Raw genomic sequence first — 19,242 nt, 5'->3', positions numbered from 1 at the left:
GCTGTGGCAGCCCCGCAGGGTCTTGGGGAGGTGTTACAATGCTGGGAGGATGGGAAGGGAGATTGTGCTGAGTCTGTTCCGGGGCTGCAGCGGGGCTGTGGCCGGCCCAGGAGTGAAACCTCTTGCTTGAGCCCCTTGAGCCCCTTCCTGGGCTTTACACGCCCCCCAGAGCTCCAGCCGCCAGGGCCTGGACTAGCCTTTTCCCAACAGGGAGCCTGGATCCCAGCTGGTCGCGTCCCCCAGGGTCCACGGCTCAGAAGCAGAAATAACTGGGCTGAACCTGGACTGTGCCAGGGGCAGGACACGGGGGGCTGCGGGGGGGCCAGACCTGCACTCTCTGCAGCACGGCCTCCAGCTGCCAGCCCACCAGGGGTTGCTCCTGTTTACGGGGCCCGTCCAGCCCTGGGGTGCTGGGCTCCCAGCCTCGCTCGGGGGCTGCTCCACAGCGACTCTCGTAACAAAGAGCTGCCCTGTCAGTGCTGTTGCCCCCTTCCCACATGCTGGGCAGCCCTGGGCACTGTGGGGCTGGGACACTGCTCCTGGCATGGCTGTTCCCTCCGCTCCGGCCCCTCCTGCCAGTCTCCAGCCGCAGCCCCAGCTCCCATCAGCAGGCGCAAACCCCAGCTCCCCTCCCCTTCCTTCAGCTCAGGGCTGCCGGGCCTGACTGTGTGTGACCCATGCGGAACCAGCACCCCCTTGGTTCCTCTCCACCTCCTCCCTCTGGATTGAGAGGCAGCACAGCCTAGTGGGCAGAGCACTTGACTGCACCCATGGGATCTGTTCCACGCTCTGCCACTAACTGGCCCTGTGAGTTTGGGTAAAACCCTTTTCCCCTCCCTGTGCCTCAGTTTCCCCTCCCATCCGTTGTCTAATTAGACTGTGAGCTATTTAGGGCAGAGACTGTCTGTCTCATGTTCTGTGTATATAGCACCTAGCCCAAGGAGGCCTCTTAGTGCTAATCTGACAGACCATAATCACACCCTCTCAGCTCGCCCAGCCCAGCCCAGCGGCAGGGTGGTTATGGTTTAACAGGAGATGAAATGATTCCCGGCACTTCAACTTTTCATGTGCTAGAAGCTGGTTTATTGTCACTGCTCAGTAGCTCCCAAGCAAAGCAAGCACTAAGCCGCGGGGCGCTGAGGTAAAGGCAAATTGCACTTGAACTAAAAACCCCTTTGTGGGACTCTGCGACCCACCCGACGGGTCCTTCCCCGTCCAAACACTTTGCCCCCCTCGGTAAGATAGGCTCGTGGGAACGGACTGTCGGGGCGAAAGGGGCGAGCGCTGAAAGCTTTGAGAGGCAGACCCTGCGGGGGCCAGGCAGAGCCGAGTGTCAGGGCTCAGGGACACTTGGGTTCCCTTTGTGGGGGGTTAACTAGCGACTGGTTTCTGGGGGATTCCAGATGAAATCTTCGCTGCAGAGCTCGGGGGGGCTGGGGGCAGAGGTGGATTTGACTCTGGAATTGATAATTGCTCAGACGTTTCACACGGGAATGGAGGCGATGTTTTCTGAGCTGCCCAGGGATTGGCAGGGCCGTCGCCACAGAGCTCGGCTGAGGCTTGGCCCCACCCCCCTGGACGCTGTAAGACCCTGGGCGTGGCTGTGTGTGGACCTGGGCTAAGCTGACATGCTCGTTGCGGGCGGGAGCGAGGGGCTAGGCCTGGCGTCTGCCGAAGGAAGTAGCCTGGGGGAGGCAGGTGGCTCCCAGGCGCCATTAGAAATCTGAGCCCCCGGGGGTGGGGGAGGCAGCAGAGCCCAGGGGAGATGGGAGCGTAACCCCAACTCTCAGAGCCCTGCTCTCCGGGCCCCAGGAGGCAGCAGGTGGGCGAGAAGTGAGAGGCCGCCCCCTGCTGGGGGGCAGAGGTGTAGCTCAAGCAGGCAGAAGCCGCGGGCGGGGTCACCGATGGGCGCAGGGGCTGCCCCGAGGCTGCAGGGACTCAGGCTTCAAACTCAGGCCACTGGCTTATGGCCTCATAGAGGGCGTCCCCGGGGCATTGGGTTGACTTCACGTTGCAATGCCCCTTCAGGGTGTAGCTTTCACTCAGGAAGCCCCTGTAGACAGCACATTGGATCAGGCTCTTGGCAGCGGTCAGGGTGGTGTTGTCAGGGGCTGTTTCTGCAGGACACCAGCAGCCCCCTGTTAATTTCACACACGCCCCTGGCCCCTCTCTGCTGCTCAGGGGATGTGAATGTGGCCTGAGTAAATAAACACCCTCTAGCCCCGTTCTTGATTGGCCATGTCAGTGTCTTTCTCCCCCACCATTGTGTTTGGTAATGCGGCTCCCCGCCTCCACACACACATTTGCTTCGCCACGCTCCCCCTCCCCCTCCCTTTCCTGACCCTGTGCCCCAGCCCAGTGCCCCACCGTGGTGGAACCAAGAGCAGCTGTGAACTTCCCAGTTCCCCTGGGGGCCTAGCAGGGAAATCTGTACAGACGGGAGAGAAGCTTCCCAGGAAGCTGATTCCCAGTGACTTATCGTTCCAGTTCTTGGCATGGGCCCCCATGCTGCTCCAGCCTCTGCCCTTGTAGACTCTCGTCTTCACCGATCAGGAAGCTGCAGGCAGAGCGCAATGTGAGACCCGCATGGGCACGTCGGCCGCACCCTCCCCTCCCCATCGCTCTCGGCAGCTCCCCCAGGGTCGTCGCTGGCCCGGCCCGGGTTTGAACCTGGGACCATCAGAGCTAGAAGCTCAATCCTCTGCCATGGAGCTAAAGACCCACTGAGGAAAAGGACTGGAATGGAGGGGCCCTAACCTGTATTGCACTGTTTGGCCATTAGGTGGCGCTGTGTGTAACACCCCTTATGGAAGGCACCAAGGGCCCCACCTGGACAGAGCTGGGGGTCGAGTGAGGGCTGTAGCGGGCCCAGATGTGGGGCAGGAGAACAGCGCTGGGAGCCGCTGCCCTGCAGGAAATTCCCAGCTGGGTTTCCATCTCCTGACATCACCATCTCAAAACATTTCACGGAGCAAAATCTCTGGCCAGGTTTTCGTTGCGGGACGTCAGGACGGCTGCTGGGAAACGTGTCAATAACGCCGGCATGGGGCGGTGTCACAGAGGCCTTTGCTGGCCCCCACCCCACCCCATTGCCACGGCTCCAGCCCCACACACAAATGCTGTAGGAGTGTAACTGTCCCAGGCTAGTTAACACATTACAGCACCAGTGGGGGGACAATCCTCGGTGCTTACGGTGACAGCACTGCCAAGAACACATGTTAAACCAATCAGCGAACCCACCCGCCTGCTAATGGGCTTACCAGGGATCCCTTCCCTGACTCCAGCCAGGGCTCCGGCCGGGGTGCAGCCCGTCAAACCCACCCACGGGCTTTTCAGTGCTTCCAAGCTCAGCACAGCTTCTGCTGCGAACATGACCCCTGGGAATCTGTGAGTGCCGCAGGCCGGTCCCTCGATCTGGGAACAGGTCATTCACAGCCAGTGTCTCGCTCCCCAGGGCGTCGCTTCGAAAGGCTGGGGGCAGAGGTGGGAATTTGCATCCCCGCCTTGGCTGGTCGGTCGTTTTACAAGTGTCCTGTGATGGTTCTGACCCTTCCCAGGGTTTGCTGGAGTCACGTCTCCCCCAGAAGAATCACGTCCCATCCTCCCAGACTCCAGACCCATTTGCATTTGTAATACAATGAACTCTGGAAATACCCACACTTCGTCCAACCTGCTTTGTGCAGGGTCTGGGAGGGAACTGCCGTCTCTGGCCCATTTCCCCCTACAGAAATGGGTGGAACCAAGCGCTGTCCGGCATCCTTGGGGAACCCATTGACTTAGTGCCTGGACAGGTTTCTCCTCTGTCTGGCATTTCTGCCATGGCCTGTCACAATGTCAGGTTTTGACGTTGCGTTTAAGAAGCATTCTGCCATCATGCCAGCACCCGGCCTCCACAAACCCGCCCGGTCGGCTGGCAGCCTCCTACCCCAGTTCTCTCTAGAGTCCCTGAGCCGATCTCTCCCACGCCCCTCCTTACTCGGGGTGCCCCCAAACCTTTTCCTTCCAGCACACAGTTCATTTTCTTAACTTCCAACACGGCTCGGCTGCATTATTAACGATGAGGCTTGTCCTGCTCCATCACATCCTCCGGGTCCTCCTTGCACTCAGCCGGCTTCCCCGGTGCTCCCAGTGTCACCGCAGCCAATTGCTCCTGTGCTGGCCAATGAGCACTTCCACCATCCTCCGCCCGTTTCTGACAACCCCACGTCTGCACCGTCTCCTGAGCTCCTTCCCCTCGCCCGCCTTCCCCTTTCCTTGCGGCGCTCGCCAGCCGCCCATTGACTTCCCCATTTTGCAGCTTCCCTTTCTGAGCATTTTCTGTCACTTCCTTAAGCTTCTGATTAAAAGCCTCGCTCGCCTGATGCTGAGCTGCCGCCCCGGGTCATGCTTTCCCCTCCACTCTCTGGTCAGCCTCAGAGACAAGCAGTGCACACGTGTGATCCCACAGGCCGGCCGGCCGCTGTGCGGCCCCAGATCCTCCATGCATAACAGCACATTTCTTTACAAACAATCCAAGCCCTCCTTTACTATTTCGGCCATTCTTTGCCCGCATTTTACTCTTGATGGAGTTAACGTTTCGCTGGATCTAGTCTTACATCTCTTCTTCAAACTTTTCCCCTCCCCTGTAGGCCCCTAGACCGTCCCAGCCAGAGTCTCCACACACGGCTAGGTCTTTACTCCCAACACAGAGGTTGTTACCCTGCCCGGTCCGGTTCCAGCCGGTAAACTTGGGTTGGAGGATCCCCCAGGGAAGCAGATTTATTACCAATTCAGCTTCGATCTTACTTCCTACTTAAAGAGACCTCAAGGACCCAAGCCCCAGCCAGTATTTATTAGTTATTAGTACAGCGCTCAAACAGAAAGGCAGATCCATTACCAAGTCTGCTGAACCAAATTTTGCAGCCGTTGACGTAAACGACAGACTGATCCCCGTGATGTCTTTTGCCACGGCTTGCATACAGCCTTGCATTGGGAAAGAGGAAGAGATAAGCTGGAACTAAGTTACCTATAAGTAGTCCAAGCTGTATGCAAGCCATGGCAAAAGACATCACGGGGATCAGTCTGTCGCCTGCAAAATTTGTGTCTGGTAAATATCATAGACTTCCCAGCACACAATCACACATCTGCTGCTTAAGCATAAACTTTTACCATCACTATGTTATTTATACATTTCCATTTGTTTGTGGTTAGTACATTTCTCGCATAGTTGCGTGGCTATGCAAATAACAGGGCGCTAGGCTACAAACTTTAGCAAACTGGCATTTTTCACTGCCTGTGAGAGTTTAGCAGCATTCCCAAAGCATCTCGGGAGTTTGGGTCACCAGTTGGCCTGAGGTCTGTTAGTAATTTGGCCTCTACCAGTCAACAAACCTTTGTACTGGTTTTACGGCATCCCCATGGATGGGGTTGGGGGGTGTTGTAATGTTTTAACTAGACCGGTCCAGTTAAAGTCCTCAGGCTTTTGCATACACACATGGTCGGCCTGTGGAGTGACCTTGGTTAAGTCACGTCCCCCTTGTGTGCCTCAGTTTCCTCATCTATAAAGTGGGGATAGTGATGCCAACTTCCTTTGTGAAGGGCGTTGAGATCTGCTGGAGAAAGGGGCTAGCTCAGGGCCAGGTGTTATAACTGGGGAGCAAGAGGGTCTGTTGCTGCCCCAGGCAGGTCGTGGGAGCTTCGTGGAGCGGAGAGATGGTGGCAGACATGGGTAGCAGAGGGCGCTGTGCTGGGCTCCAGTGGGGCAGGTTGGTGGCAGAAGGGGTGGTCTCTCCAGAGTCCAGCAACGCACCCAACAGCCACGTGCCCTGATGCCTGACCCCACTGTCATCGCCCCCAGCACAGCCCCCAGCACCTCTCTCATGTGTGTCGGGGGGGAGGGGATTTCTGCTTGGGCTGCCCCCACGCGCTGGTGCTTAAACTCCAAAAGGAAGCTTACAAGCAGTGGAAATTTGGACAGATGACTAGGGAGGAGTATAAAAATATTGCTTGGGTATGCAGGGGTGTAATCAGGAAGGCCAAGGCACAACTGGAGTTGCAGCTAGCAAGGGATGTGAAGGGGAACAAGAAGGGTTTCTACGGGTATGTTAGCAACAAGAAGAAGGTCAGGGAATGTGTGGGCCCCTTACTGAAAGTGGGAGGCAGCCTAGTGACACATGATGTGCAAGAAGGTGAAGTACTCAATGCTTTATTTGCCTCAGTCTTCACAGACAAGGTCAGCTCCCAGACTGCTGCACTGGACAACACAGTATGGGGAGGAGGTGAGCAGTGCTCAGTGGTGAAAGAACAGGTTAAGGACTATTTAGAAAAGCGAGACGTGCACAAGCCCATGGGTCCAGATCTAATGCATCCAAGGGTGCTGAGGGACTTGGCTGATGTGATTGCAGAGCCATTGGCCATTATCTTTGAAAACTCGTGGTGATCAGGGGAGGTCCCGGACGATTGGAAAAAGACAAATATAGTGCCCATCTTTAAAAAAGGGAAAAAAGAGAACCCGGGGAATTACAGACTGGTCAGCCTCACTTCAGTCCCCGGTAAATTCATGGAGCAGGTCCACAAGGGATCCATTTTGAACCATTTGGAGAAGAGGAAGGTGATAAGGAACAGCCAACGTGGAATCACCAAGGGCAAGTCATGCCTTCTGTGATGAGATAACTGGCTCTGTGGATATGGGGAAAGTGGTGGTTGTGATACGGCAAAGCTTTTGATACGGTCTCCCAAAGTACTACTGCCGGCAAGTTAAAAACGTATGGATTGGATGAATGGACTATAAGGTGGATAGAAGCTGGCTAGATTGTCAGACTCAATGGGTAGTGATCAACAGCTTGATGTCTAGTTGGAAGCCGGTATCAAGCGGAGTGCCCCAGGGGTCGGTCCTGGGGCTGGTTTTGTTCAACATCTTTATCAATGATCTGGATAATGGGATTAATTGCACCTTCAGCAAATTCACAGATGACACTAAGCTGGGGGAAGAGGTAGATACACTGGAGGGTAGGGATAGGGTCCAGAGTGACCTAGACAAATTGGAGGATTGGGCCAAAAGAAATCTGATGAGGTTCAACAAGGACAAGTGCAGAGTCCTGCACTTAGGACGGAAGAATCCCAGGCACTGCTACAGGCTGGGGACCGATTGGCTTAGCGGCAGTTCTGCAGAAAAGGACCTGGGGATTACAGTGGACGAGAAGCTGGATATGAGTATCAGAGTGCCCTTGTTGCCAAGAAGGCCAAAGGCATATTGGGCTGCATTAATAGGAGTGTTGCCAGCAGATCGAGGGACGAGATTATTCCCTTCTATTCGGCACTGGTGAGGCCACATCTGGAGTATTGCGTCCAGTTTTGATCCCCCCACTACAGAAGGGATGTGGACAAATTGGAGAGAGTCCAGCAGAGGGCAATGAAAATGATTAGGGGGCTGGGGCACATGACGCACGAGAAGAGGCTGAGGGAACTGGGGTTATTTAGTCTGCAGAAGAGAAAAGTGAGGGGGGATTTGATAGCAGCCTTCAACTACCTGAAGGGGGGCTCCAAAGAGGATGGAGCTCGGCTGTTCTCAGTGGTGGCAGATGACAGAACAAGGAGCAATGGTCTCAAGTTGCAGTCGGGGAGGTCTAGGTGGGATATTAGGAAACACTATTTCACTAGGAGGTTGGTGAAGCACTGGAATGGGTTACCTAGGGAGGTGGTGGAGTCTCCATCCTTAGAAGTTTTTAAGGCCTGGCTTGACAACGCCCTGGCTGGGATGATTTAGTTTGGATTGGTCCTGGTTTGAGCAGGGGGTTGGACTAGATACCTCCTGAGGTCTCTTCCAACCCTGATATTCTGTGATTGTCTGAAATGCAAGTGGTGCAAAATAATAGCGAGATGGCACCCTGGTGATGCAAATCCAAGGCAGCATCCACACAGGGGCGGTCAATCTGAGCCAGGGGTGATGGGTTTTGTGATATGGTGACGTATCCAGGTAGGGGTTTCCTATCCCTTTTCCAGGGCTGGGATAGAACCCAGGAGTCCTGGCTCCCAGCCCCCCTTTCTAACCACTAGACCCCACTGTCATGGGGCCTCCTGGTGATACTCTGGAACTGCTCCAGACGAAGCCAGTCAGGACTCTGGGGAAATCTCCTTTCTGTGAGCAGCCAGTCTTCAGGACACACAGCTCACACAACTTCCACCTTCCTGGGTCTGACCTCGGAGCATTCAGCATCCTCTGCCCCTCCGTGCACTTCCCACGGCGAGTCCACCCAGGTGGAGTCCTGGGGAAGCCAGAGGGTCCTGCACCCCAACTTCACAGTCAGACGTGACTCTCAGCCAGCCAGTAAAACAGAGGTTTATTAGATGACAGGAACATGGTCTAACTCAGAGCTTGTAGGTGCAGAGAACAGGAGCCCTCAGCTGGGTCCATTTTGGGTGGCAGTGAGCCAGAGAACCACGTCTGCACTTCACTCCACTTCCCCAGCCAGCCCCAAAGTGAAACTATCTCCAGCCCCCGCCCTCCTCTGGGCTTTGTCCCTTTTCCGGCCCAGGAGGTCACCGGATTCCTTTGTTCTCCAACCCTTTCGCTCTCACCTTGCAGGAGTGAAGGGCCAGGCCATCAGTTGCCAGGAAACAGGGTGTCGGCCATTCTCTGTGTCCAGACCCCTGCACACACCTGCCCTCTAGTGCTCTGCAATGATCATACACCCTTATCCCACCACCTAGATACTTAAGAACTGCCTAGGGGAAACTGAGGCACCCCCACAATATTCAGAGGAAACATTAAGAACAGTCCCACTTCGTCACACCCACTCCCCTCCCAGGGCTGGTGACAGAACCCAACGGTCCCAAGCTGCCGGGGGCTTTGGCCATGGGGTGTCAAACGGTCCCGTCTCTGCTTCCTCTCCCACCGCTGCAACGGTGCAGAAGCTGCTTTAATAGCAGCCTCCCCCTCCCCCGCCGCACGCCCCACTGAGTCTCAGGCCTTGCTAACGCTCAGTGCCACAGCAGCCCCAGGAGATGATTGCTGCGGGGGTGTCAGCCCAGGGGGAGGTAATGACTCCGAGAAGCAGGGAGAGCAGCAGCACCATAGATCAGGGCTGTCTGGCAATGCCAGTGGCTGTCTGGGGTCTGGCACCCCAGGCACTCAGAGCAGATTGTCAAAGGCCAAACCCCTCTCACCACCGGCTCTGTAGCTCCCCCTTGCTTTCGGTCTGTCTTACGCACCATCCTGGCCCTCATCCCCCTGGCATCTGAGCACTGCCCAATCTCGATTGCATTTATTCTAACTGCCCCTTCAGGGCAGGGCCTGGCTGCTACCCCCACTGTAGAGGCAGGGAACCGCAGCACAGAGGGAATAATGGACTAGCCCAAGGCCAAACAGAGCATCTGTGGCAGAGCTGGGAAATGAACATGGGTCTCCTGGGTCCCAGGCTGGTACGTTCTCTTCCAACCTCCTGCCCCCTTCGTCCCTGGTTCAGTGGGAGCTGTGGGAGCTCTCTGGGGCACAGGAGCTGGCTGGTGCCCAGATGGAGCTACGTTGCCTACTGCACAGATCTCGCTTTTTCCAAACATTGAAAATGCTGCTACAACCATACCTGGGCCCGCCAGGATCCTTGCAGCTTGTCAGTGCTTAGCTGTGAACTGTGCTAGGTAGGGAAGATGAAACAGATCTTCCCTCACTAGCGGAGCTCTGTGTTACTGGGGATTCACTGCTGGCTCAACACAACCAGCCCTCCTCAAATGGAGCCTATAAATCCTCCAGCCCTGCTGTTCTCCTTTGTATTTCTGTAGTGCCCAGGGGCCTCAGTCCCGGATCAGGGCCCCGCAGTGCTAGACATTGTACACACACAGCCCTATTCCCCCCACACTGGGTCTTCTGAATGGCCCCTGCTTGGGGGGTGGGGGGGCTCCTTTCCTCACCCAGTGTCTCCTGCTAGCAGAGATGCTCTGAGAGACGTCTACGCTCTGGGCCTCTGGGCTTCCCAGGCTGGGAGGCAAGCGTGGCTGTCTCCGAGCAATTCTGCTGACTCTCCAGCAGCTGCACGGCAGGTGTCCGAAGGCACCTCTAGTCCTCTCCAGAGCTCAGGGGGACTGTCCTGGCATCGGACTGTCCTGGGGAATGGAACAATGGCTCCGGGCAGACGGAGAATGCCTGTTCCCCCGGCAACCTCAATGCCATTCCCTCTGGAAGTGATGGTGTCAGCGAAGGTGCTGGAGGTGGTCAGGCCTCGTGGTTGGAGCTGGACTCAGGATGCCAGGGCGTGGGTGGAGCGAGGCTGGAGTGAGAGCAGGGCTGGAGGAGGACCAGGAGCAGGGCTGGAGCAGCCTAAGACTGTTGCTAATGTCAGGCAGGAGAGAGCCCAGCACAGGACGGACCCAGGGCCTGACAGATGGCTCCAGGGGGCGCTTGGCTCCCGGCCCCGCTGGGTACTGACATGCCAGGCACCCCAGGGCATTATCACCAGCCCGTTCCCAGTCTTGGCATGGCAGTACATTTCCTTCCCAGTCCCTGTCCCCTGCCGTTAAACCAAGAACTCCACGCTGGGGAGCTGCCTGAACAGCTGCCTGAGAACAGACAGGCCAGGGTGCAGGGTGAGGGCTCCAGAGAGAAACGGCAAGAGGGCAATGCTGGGAACCCCCAGGCCGTCTTCAGCTAGACCATGAGGGCACCCTGGCATCCTGGAGAGCATGAATCTAGCTTCATCTCAGCCTTTATGTCCCCCTGTTCTCTGCTAGATGGGTTGGTCTCCTGGAGGGATGAAAGTGCCGATCAGGAGTTCCTGGCTTATCCAACGTCAGTTTCCCGCTCTTGTGAAAAAAACGGTGACTTCCCTTACACCGGAGCTGGTCTTCTTCAGGCTGGGCTGGGCTTGTACACGTTCCCCTGCAGGGTGTGTGCACCCAGGGCCCGTGAGTCGCAGACGTTTGCCAATGAACATTTGCCAACAGACGTTTGCCCCCTGCTCTCCCCGTGTGCTCAGGGACCGCCATCAAAAGGGCACGTCTGCCACCTCCCTCTCAAGTCCTTCGCACCTGCATACTGCCAGGGGAACATCCCCATTTCTACTGAGGCCTCAGGGACATGGTTTATGATGAACCAGCTGGAGTTGATCTCTTCCCCCCCCGCCCCCCCGGCGTGTTGCACCCCTACGGCTAGCTGGGGATCCAAACTGACACTCCCCGGTTTGAGCCCCTGCCTAGCCAGGCCTCCCCCCAGGCAGTTGTTGGCCCTGAACTCCTGCAGGCAGCCATGACACAGAGGTGCTTGGGGGCTTGAGAGAAGGGCTATCACCAGCTGAATGACCCCTGCCTGTACGGTGGTGACTGAGGCCACTTTGCCAGCAGGTGCCCCCCAAGTCATGTGCTATGCTGAGTCTGGGGAGATGGGCAGGTTCAAGCTCATTAGAAGGGATCGGCCAGACAGAAAGGCAGAATTGGGTCCCCGCACGGAGCCCCTCTACTACCTGCCTGTGTCCGAACCACCAGGACAGTGGCCAATCCCAACTTCAGGTCAGGTTCCAGCGTCGGGCCCTGTCCATACCCACAGCGTGTGGCACCCAGCATGCGCTGATAGACTCCGGTACATGCAGTAAGTTCACAGACACTAGAAACTGCCTAACACCAGGCTGGGGGCTGGGGATGTGTAGGGTACAGAGCACAGCACCCCCTAAGGACGGGCAGGAGGGCTGGGAAATGCATATGATACAGAGCACAGCGCCCTCTAACACCTGGCAGGGGGGCTGAGAGATGGGGGGTGTAGGGTACAGAGCACAGCGCCTCCTAACGCCGGCCAGGGGCCCTAGAAGCTGGGGGAATATGTAGGATCCGGAGCACAGCATCCCCTAACACCAGGCTGGGGGGCAGGGAGAGGGGGGATATGTGGGGTACAGAGCACAGCGCTCCCTAACACCAGGACACGAGGTCTCGTCCATCTCAGGGCGGAAATGATCACACCCTTCGAATGGGGGATCTGCCACGGGCACTGGCAGGAGCGCGCTGCTTTACATTAAGGTTCTTTGGCTGATGGGCGAACCTCACCCCGCCCTGCGTTTCGAGTGTGAACAGCTGTGGATGGAAACCCAGACGGCAGAGATGGAGCAGGACTAACCGGGGTCACTGAGTCTCGCCCTCACCCCGTGTCTACACTGTACAAGGGTGGGAAATAGCAGGTGCCTTTTCTTGCTCTGATACGATTTTGGAGATGCCGACGCTTGCGACAGCTTTCTCCCTGTGTGGGTTGTAGGATCCAGGGGAGCCGTCTGTGTGCTCTGTACAGAACAAGGTGTGTAGATCGTTTATACCTCAATATATCACTGTAAATACAGTTATTTAATATATCAAATAAAAGCAGAACAATACGTCAAAAAACATCAAAATGAAACAGAGGATTGCTATGTACAGGGGGGATTGCTATGTACAGGGGGGATTGCACGTGACTAGTTAACTGCTCGAGAGCTTTCATCACCGTGTACTTTCTGACAGGTTTCCGCGCCCTGTGTAGGGTTTACGTCCCGCCCTCCGTCCCCGTTTCCGGTCATGTACATTTTTGGTGCCGTCGGCCCTTTTGAACATTTCTTTTGTATTGTTTTCTGTGTTTAGCCGGGAGAAAGTTGCGTTCTTGTGTTTTGACATATTTAGAGAAAAAGTATGAACAAGTAGAAAGAAAGGCTGTAAGGGGTTTGCGGCTCCCTCCCCGTCCATCAGGGTGGGAGACCACGCCCCTCGCTACGATACTTCCGGGGTACCTTGGTTCAGGGGAAAATTAGCCCAGTGTTAATGGTTCAGGCCTGCAGTCAGGCCAAGCAATGGTAGAGAGTCTGTTTGCCTGGGGCCCTCATTCAGGGCAGGGCTGCAGTCAAGTAGGGGCTCTGGCCTACAGTCAGGCAGGCAGAGCAGCAGAAGGTCCATTTGCCTGGCCCTTGATCAGGGCGGGGCAGCAATCAAGTAGGGGGGCTCTGGCCTACAGTCCAGCAGAGCCGTCGTCGTCTAGGGGCGGTTAGCTCTCTGGTGGGAGAGTCAGCACAACCGTCTGGCATCCTGATTCAGGCGGGTGCCAGACCAATCAGGCCTCCTGACAACCAGGTGGGGAACCTGCCACTCCTGACGGTGGCGTGGCGGTGGTAGGGGAACCCAGGCCTTCCCGCTCCACTGTGTCCCCACCCAGGGCCCTAAACAGCAGCGGAGTGGTCCGCCACTGGGTCAGCGGGGAAAATCCGATCACAACACGCTGGCCGGCTTGTAGTCAATAACAGAGCTGAATCCGATTCGGCTGCCCTGGGCTCCTTCCTACACACCCATTCCGTGTGTACATGGGTCCCAGGGTTGTTGTTCGCTTCGCTGGGGTAGACGGCTAATGGCAGCCCCACCAGCTCCTTGGAGTCCCCGGCGTCTGACAGCTCCGGCAGCCCCTCTGGCTCTCTGTCAGGATAGCGCTCTCCATTAGGGGAGCAGGGAAGAGACGTCCTGCTCCTCCAGCAGCTCTCTCCCAACTCAGCTGGAGGGGCGGCCTTTTATAGTTCCGCTTCCTGTCCCGCCCCTCTGCTTCCGGCAGGGTGGCATGCGGTGGGAGACAAGCCTGCTTTCTGCAACCCTCCTGCCCCCAACAACCCACTTCAGCGAGTCCCAAAATCAAATCCACTTACCAGGGGCCTCCTCTCCACTTTGTGCTTCGCCAACATCCGGGGTAGAAAAGAGCTCCTGGCCGCAGGCATCTCTGACCTCCGAGTCATCTTCTGCCTCTGGGTCCCCCTCCACATCCTCGTCCAAGATTTCCTCCTCCTGGCTCGGTCCACTCTCAACTGACATGCGAGCCACCGAAGTATCCACAGTGGTGTTCGCAATGGAGGTGGGGTCGCCGCGGAGTATCATGTCCAGCTCTTTGGAGAACCGGCAGCTCATAGGCGCAGCACCGGAGTGGCGGTTTGCCTCCCGCGCCCTGTGCTCGGCGTTCCGCAGCTCATTCGCTTTCATCCTAAACTGCCGTGTGTCCCGGTCATCGGCCCTTTCTGTCATGCATCGTGAAATCTGTGCGTAGGTGTAATGATGCTGGTTCTGGCGGGACCCAACTGAGAGTGCCAGTTCAGGACAAACTGCTTCAAGCAGGGCACTTACAGCCGAAGGCTGGGGGTTTTTTCACCTCTAAGGCAAACCAAACCAGCCAAACAGAGCAGACTTTGGTCTCACCCCACTGGCTCACCACAAGTCACACAAGCAATTCCCTTAGACGCTCCAGTTTCCCAGTATCACCAATTGTTATGGGGACAAATGGTTATGAAAACCAATACCCCAGGAAAAGAAAAAAGGCTCTCTTGATCCCAAAGGACCAAGCCCCAGACCCAGGTCAATATACAAATCAGATCTTGTCCCAAATCACGCTGTTGCCAATCCTTTAGAATCTAAAATCGAAAGGTTTGTTCATAAAAGGAAAAAGCTATAGATGAGAGCTAGAATTGGTGAAATGGAATCAGTGACATACAGTCATGGCCAAGTTTTTGGTTCAGACTTGCGGCAGCGACAGAATAAACTGCAGGTTCAAATCAAGTCTCTGGAGAACATCCACAGCTGGGATGCGTCTTTCAGTTCTTGGTTCAAAGCTTCAGTGCAGCAAAGTCCCTCCAGAGGGATGAAGCAGGACTGAAGACAAGATGGAGGAGCTGCAGCAGCTTTTTATATTCTCTTGCCATGTGGTCTTTCTTTCTTTGTCCCAAAACAAGCTGTCCATCACGTGGCCTGGAAAAACCTCCGAGTTCTGTCCATAGGCAGGTCCCTGCACACCGTGCTGAGTCCCAAGGATTGTCTGCCTTCTCTCAAGGGGTCAATTGTGTAGCTGATGGTCCTTAATCGGTCATCAAGCAGGCTAGGCATTGCATCCGATGAAGTGAGCTGTAGCTCACGAAAGCTTATGCTCAAATAAATTTGTTAGTCTCTAAGGGCCACAAGTCCTCCTTTCCAACTTGTCTGGGGTGTCACCCAGAAGCATAGTACAAGTTTGAACCACAGACAGTATCGAGTCAATACTTATAACTTAAAATACAATAATGACACAAGCATATAGAAAGCATAATCATAACCAGCAAACCATAACCTTGCCTTAGACACCTTATTTGACCCCCCTTTATACAAGATTTGGTGCCACTACAGGACCTTGGTTGCAACAATGATCTATATGGTCCCAGTTCAAGTCAATAACGTCACAGTAGGTATCATAATTGCTACGTCCGGAGTGCAGCTGGGACTGTACAGCCTCCTCTCCCCAAATGCTGATGAGGTCCAGCAGCTCGGCATAGCTCCAAGCAGGTGGATCGCCTGGTGCGTGGAGCAGGCCTGGCCACCTGGAAAGATGCGCTGCACTCATCACCGAGCAAACAGGAAGGGGACTGTCAAAATGGCAAAGGAGTTTACGGAGTGGGGATGATGGATGGTCACCTGAGGGCCGGGCAGTAGAGTTCAAACCGATGACCAGAGAGGTGAGAGCAGGCATTGTGGGACACCTCCCGGAGGCCAATCGCAGCGCAGTAATTGACCTCGGTGTCTACACTGGCACCGCAGCCTGTAGCCCCGGTGCAGAAAGTTTTTTAAACTGTGCGGTGCTTTTTTTAAAGCGCTGCAACTGCCCTGTTTCCGTGCCCTGAGTGGCGTGGCCGTGCGTACACCTCACCAGTTGCAGCGCAGAAAGCTGCTTTACCACGCTGCAGCTTGCCAGCGTAGACAGGACCCACCCTCTGTGGAGAAAGAAGTGGTTCGGGACTATTTAGCAAAGCTGGACGAGCACAAGTCCATGGGGCCGGATGTGTTGCATCCGAGAGTCCTAAAGGAGTAGACGGATGTGATTGCAGAGCCATTGGCCATTATCTTTGAAAACTCTTGGCGATCGGGGGAAGTCCCGGACGACTGGAAAAAGGCTAATGTAGTGCCCATCTTTAAAAAAGGGAAGAAGGAGGATCCTGGGAACTACAGGCCAGTCAGCCTCACCTCAGTCCCTGGAAAAATCGTGGAGCAGGTCCTCAAGGAATCAATTCTGAAGCACTTAGAGGAGCGGAAAGTGATCAGGAACAGTCAGCATGGATTCACCAAGGGCAAGTCATGCCTGACTAATCTAATTGCCTTCTATGACACGATAACTGTCTCTGTGGATGAGGGGAAAGCGGTGGACGTGTTGTTCCTTGACTTTAGCAAAGCTTTTGACACTGTCTCCCACAGTATTCTTGCCAGCAAGTTAAAGAAGTATGGGCTGGATGAATGGACTATAAGGTGGATAGAAAGCTGGCTAGATTGTCGGGCTCAACGGGTAGTGCTCAATGGCTCCATGTCTAGTTGGCAGCCGGTATCAAGTGGAGTGCCCCAAGGGTCGGTCCTGGGGCTGGTTTTGTTCAATATCTCCATGAATGATCTGGAGGATGGTGTGGACTGCACCCTCAGCAAGTTTGCAGATGACACTAAACTGGGAGGAGAGGTAGATATGCTGGAGGGTGGGGATAGGATACAGAGGGCCCTAGACAAATTGGAGGATTGGGCCAAAAGAAATCTGATGAGGTTCAGCAAGGACAAGTGCAGAGTCCTGCACTTAAAATGGAAGAATCCAATGCACCGCTACAGACTAGGGACCGAATGGCTCTGCAGCAGTTCTGCAGAAAAGGACCTAGGGGTTACAGTGGAGGAGAAGCTGGATATGAGTCAACAGTGTGCCCTTGTTGCCAAGAAGGCCAATGGCATTTTGGGATGTATAAGTAGGGGCATTGCCAGCAGATGGAGGGACGTGATCGTTCTCCTCTATTCGACACTGGTGAGGCCTCATCTGGAGTACTGTGTCCAGTTTTGGGCCCCACACTACAAGAAGGATGTGGAAAAATTGGAAAGAGTCCAGCGGAGGGCAACAAAAATGATTAGGGGTCTGGAACACATGACTTTTGAGGAGAGGCTGAGGGAACTTGGGATGTTTAGTCTGCAGAAGAGAAGAATGGGGGGGATTTGATAGCTGCTTTCAACTACCTGAAAGGGGGTTCCAAAGAGGATGGCTCTAGACTGTTCTCAGTGGTACCAGATGACAGAACAAGGAGTAATGGTCTCAAGTTGCAGTGGGGGAGATTTAGGTTGGATATTAGGAAAAACTTTTTCACTAGGAGGGTGGTGAAACCCTGGAATGTGTTACCTAGGGAGGTGGTGGAATCTCCTTCCTTAGAAGTTTTTAAGGTCAGGCTTGACAAAGCCCTGGCTGGGATGATTTAGTCGGGGATCGGTCCTGCTTTGAGCAGGAGGTTGGACTAGATGACCTCCTGAGGTCCCTTCCAACCCTGATATTCTATGATTCTATGATTCTGTGAAGGGTAAGTTCTCTTCCCCCTCCCGCTCCGCCCCCCCTGCAGCTTGCTATACTTTCCTTGTATAATGACAGGTTTCAGAGTAGCAGCCGTGTTAGTCTGTTTTCGCAAAAAGAAAAGGAGGACTTGTGGCACCTTAGAGACCAACGCATTGGATGCTCATGAAAGCTTATGCTCAGATAAATTTGTTAGTCTCTAAGGTGCCACAAGGACTCCTTTTCTTTATACTTTCCTTGTCTCACTAACCAAAAAGGATCTCTTCCTGTTTTCTATGCTCTCCTTCTCTCACTAACCAAAAAAAGGATCTTTCCCACAGCTCTGTGTTCTGCTTAGTAACAAAAAAGGATCTTTCTCTCTCTTTCTGTTTTCTGTACTTTACACAGCCCTGTGTCACTGACACAGGATCTCTAGCTCATTTTTCGGCCGTGTGATTTCTTTCACCCGACCTTCTCAACCTTCCTTTAGAGTTTCCTCTTTTTTTTAATGAGCCTTTGCTTTTTAAAATTGATTTCAATTTTTTTACTCTTATTATTTTTTAGTCCCAACAACAATAACCTTTTACCACGGTCTTACTAATCTATAAAACATACTCCTCTCTCTTGTTGCTTTCTATAGTTTCCCCTCTTCCTTCTATTTAAAATCACCTTTCTTTCCTTTTTTCTTCTAAGGCTAATCAATCTTTCTTTTTTTAAAACTCCTTTCCTTTAAAACTCCTTTAAGGCCTCTGTCATGAGGAGGCGTGGTCTCCTGCCCTGGCAGCCTGGGAGGGAGCTACGAGCACCCCCTGGTGGGCAGAACCAGGACACCCATGGCAGCAGAGGGGCGGGGCACGAAGCGGCACTATAAAAGGCCGGGCCTCCGGCTCAGATGGGAGAGAGCTGCCAGATGAACAGCATGTCTCTTCCCCACTGTGGAAGCATAGAGGTAACGGAGAGTGCTATCCTGACAGAGATCCAGCGGGGCTGCCAGATGCCAGGGACACTGAGAAGCTGGTGGGGCTGCCACTCACTGTCCTCCCCCAGAGCTCGCTGTTGCCGGCAGGGAAAGGGCTGGGGGGAGTCCTCCTCTCTGACCCCTATCCCAGAGCAGCCTGGCTGCACCCCAAACTCATCCCCAGCCCTGCCCCACCCCAGAGCCCACACCCCCAGCCAGAGCTTTCACCTCTCCACCACACCCTCGCCCTGAGCCCCTACAACACCCCAAACACCTTATCCCTAGTCCTAGCCAGAGCCCTCATCCCCTCATACCCCAACCCTCTGCCCCAGCCCTGAGCCCCCTCCAACACCACAAACGCCTCATCTCCAGCCCTAGACACAGCCCTCATCCCCCCACACCCCAACCCTCTGCCCCAGCCCTGAGCTCCCTCCAACACCACAAACCCCTCACCTCCAGCCCTAGACACAGCCCTCATCCCCCCCACACCCCAACCCTCTGCCCCAGCCCTGAGCCCCTTCCAACACCACAAACCCCTCATCTCCAGCCCTGGACAGAGCCCTCATCTCCCTACATTCCCCAACCCTCTGCCCTAGCCTTGAGCCTCTCTAACCCCCCAAACCTCCCAGCCCCAAACAGAACCCTCACCCCCTACACCCTGACTCTTGCCCTGAGCCCCTCCCAAACCCCTCAGCCCTGCACCCCCTCCCTCTGCACCCCCTCCCATCCCCAAACTCCCTCCCAGAGCCTGCAGCCTGCACCCCAATACTCTGCCTAAGCCTAGGGCCTGCATCCCAGATGTCCTTCCTCACCCAAACTCCCTCCCGGAGCCTTGGGCAGGTGGGGGCGAAGTAGGGGCGGGTTCTGGGCACCACCAAAATTTCTACAGACCTGCCACCCCTGAACCCATGTACACACGGAATGGGTGTGTAGCAAGGAGCCCAGGGCAGCCGAATCGGATTCAGCTGTGTTATTGACTATAAGCCGGCCAGTGTGTTGCTGTCGGATTTTCCCCACTGACGCAGTG

The 19,242-nt window shown here is 55.2% G+C and overlaps 1 pseudogene; it reads right to left on the bottom strand.

The window, feature by feature from the left end:
• Positions 1-1,862: 1,862 nt before the first annotated feature.
• LOC144929715 (peptidoglycan-recognition protein SB1-like) lies at positions 1,863-4,018 on the bottom strand (annotated as a pseudogene).
• Positions 4,019-19,242: the final 15,224 nt, after the last annotated feature.

Source organism: Lepidochelys kempii, chromosome 23, assembly GCF_965140285.1.
Source record: "Lepidochelys kempii isolate rLepKem1 chromosome 23, rLepKem1.hap1, whole genome shotgun sequence".
Taxonomy (NCBI): domain Eukaryota; kingdom Metazoa; phylum Chordata; order Testudines; family Cheloniidae; genus Lepidochelys; species Lepidochelys kempii.
The sequence above is the reverse complement of the archived record's forward strand: the minus strand, read 5'-3'. Positions and strand labels throughout refer to the sequence as shown.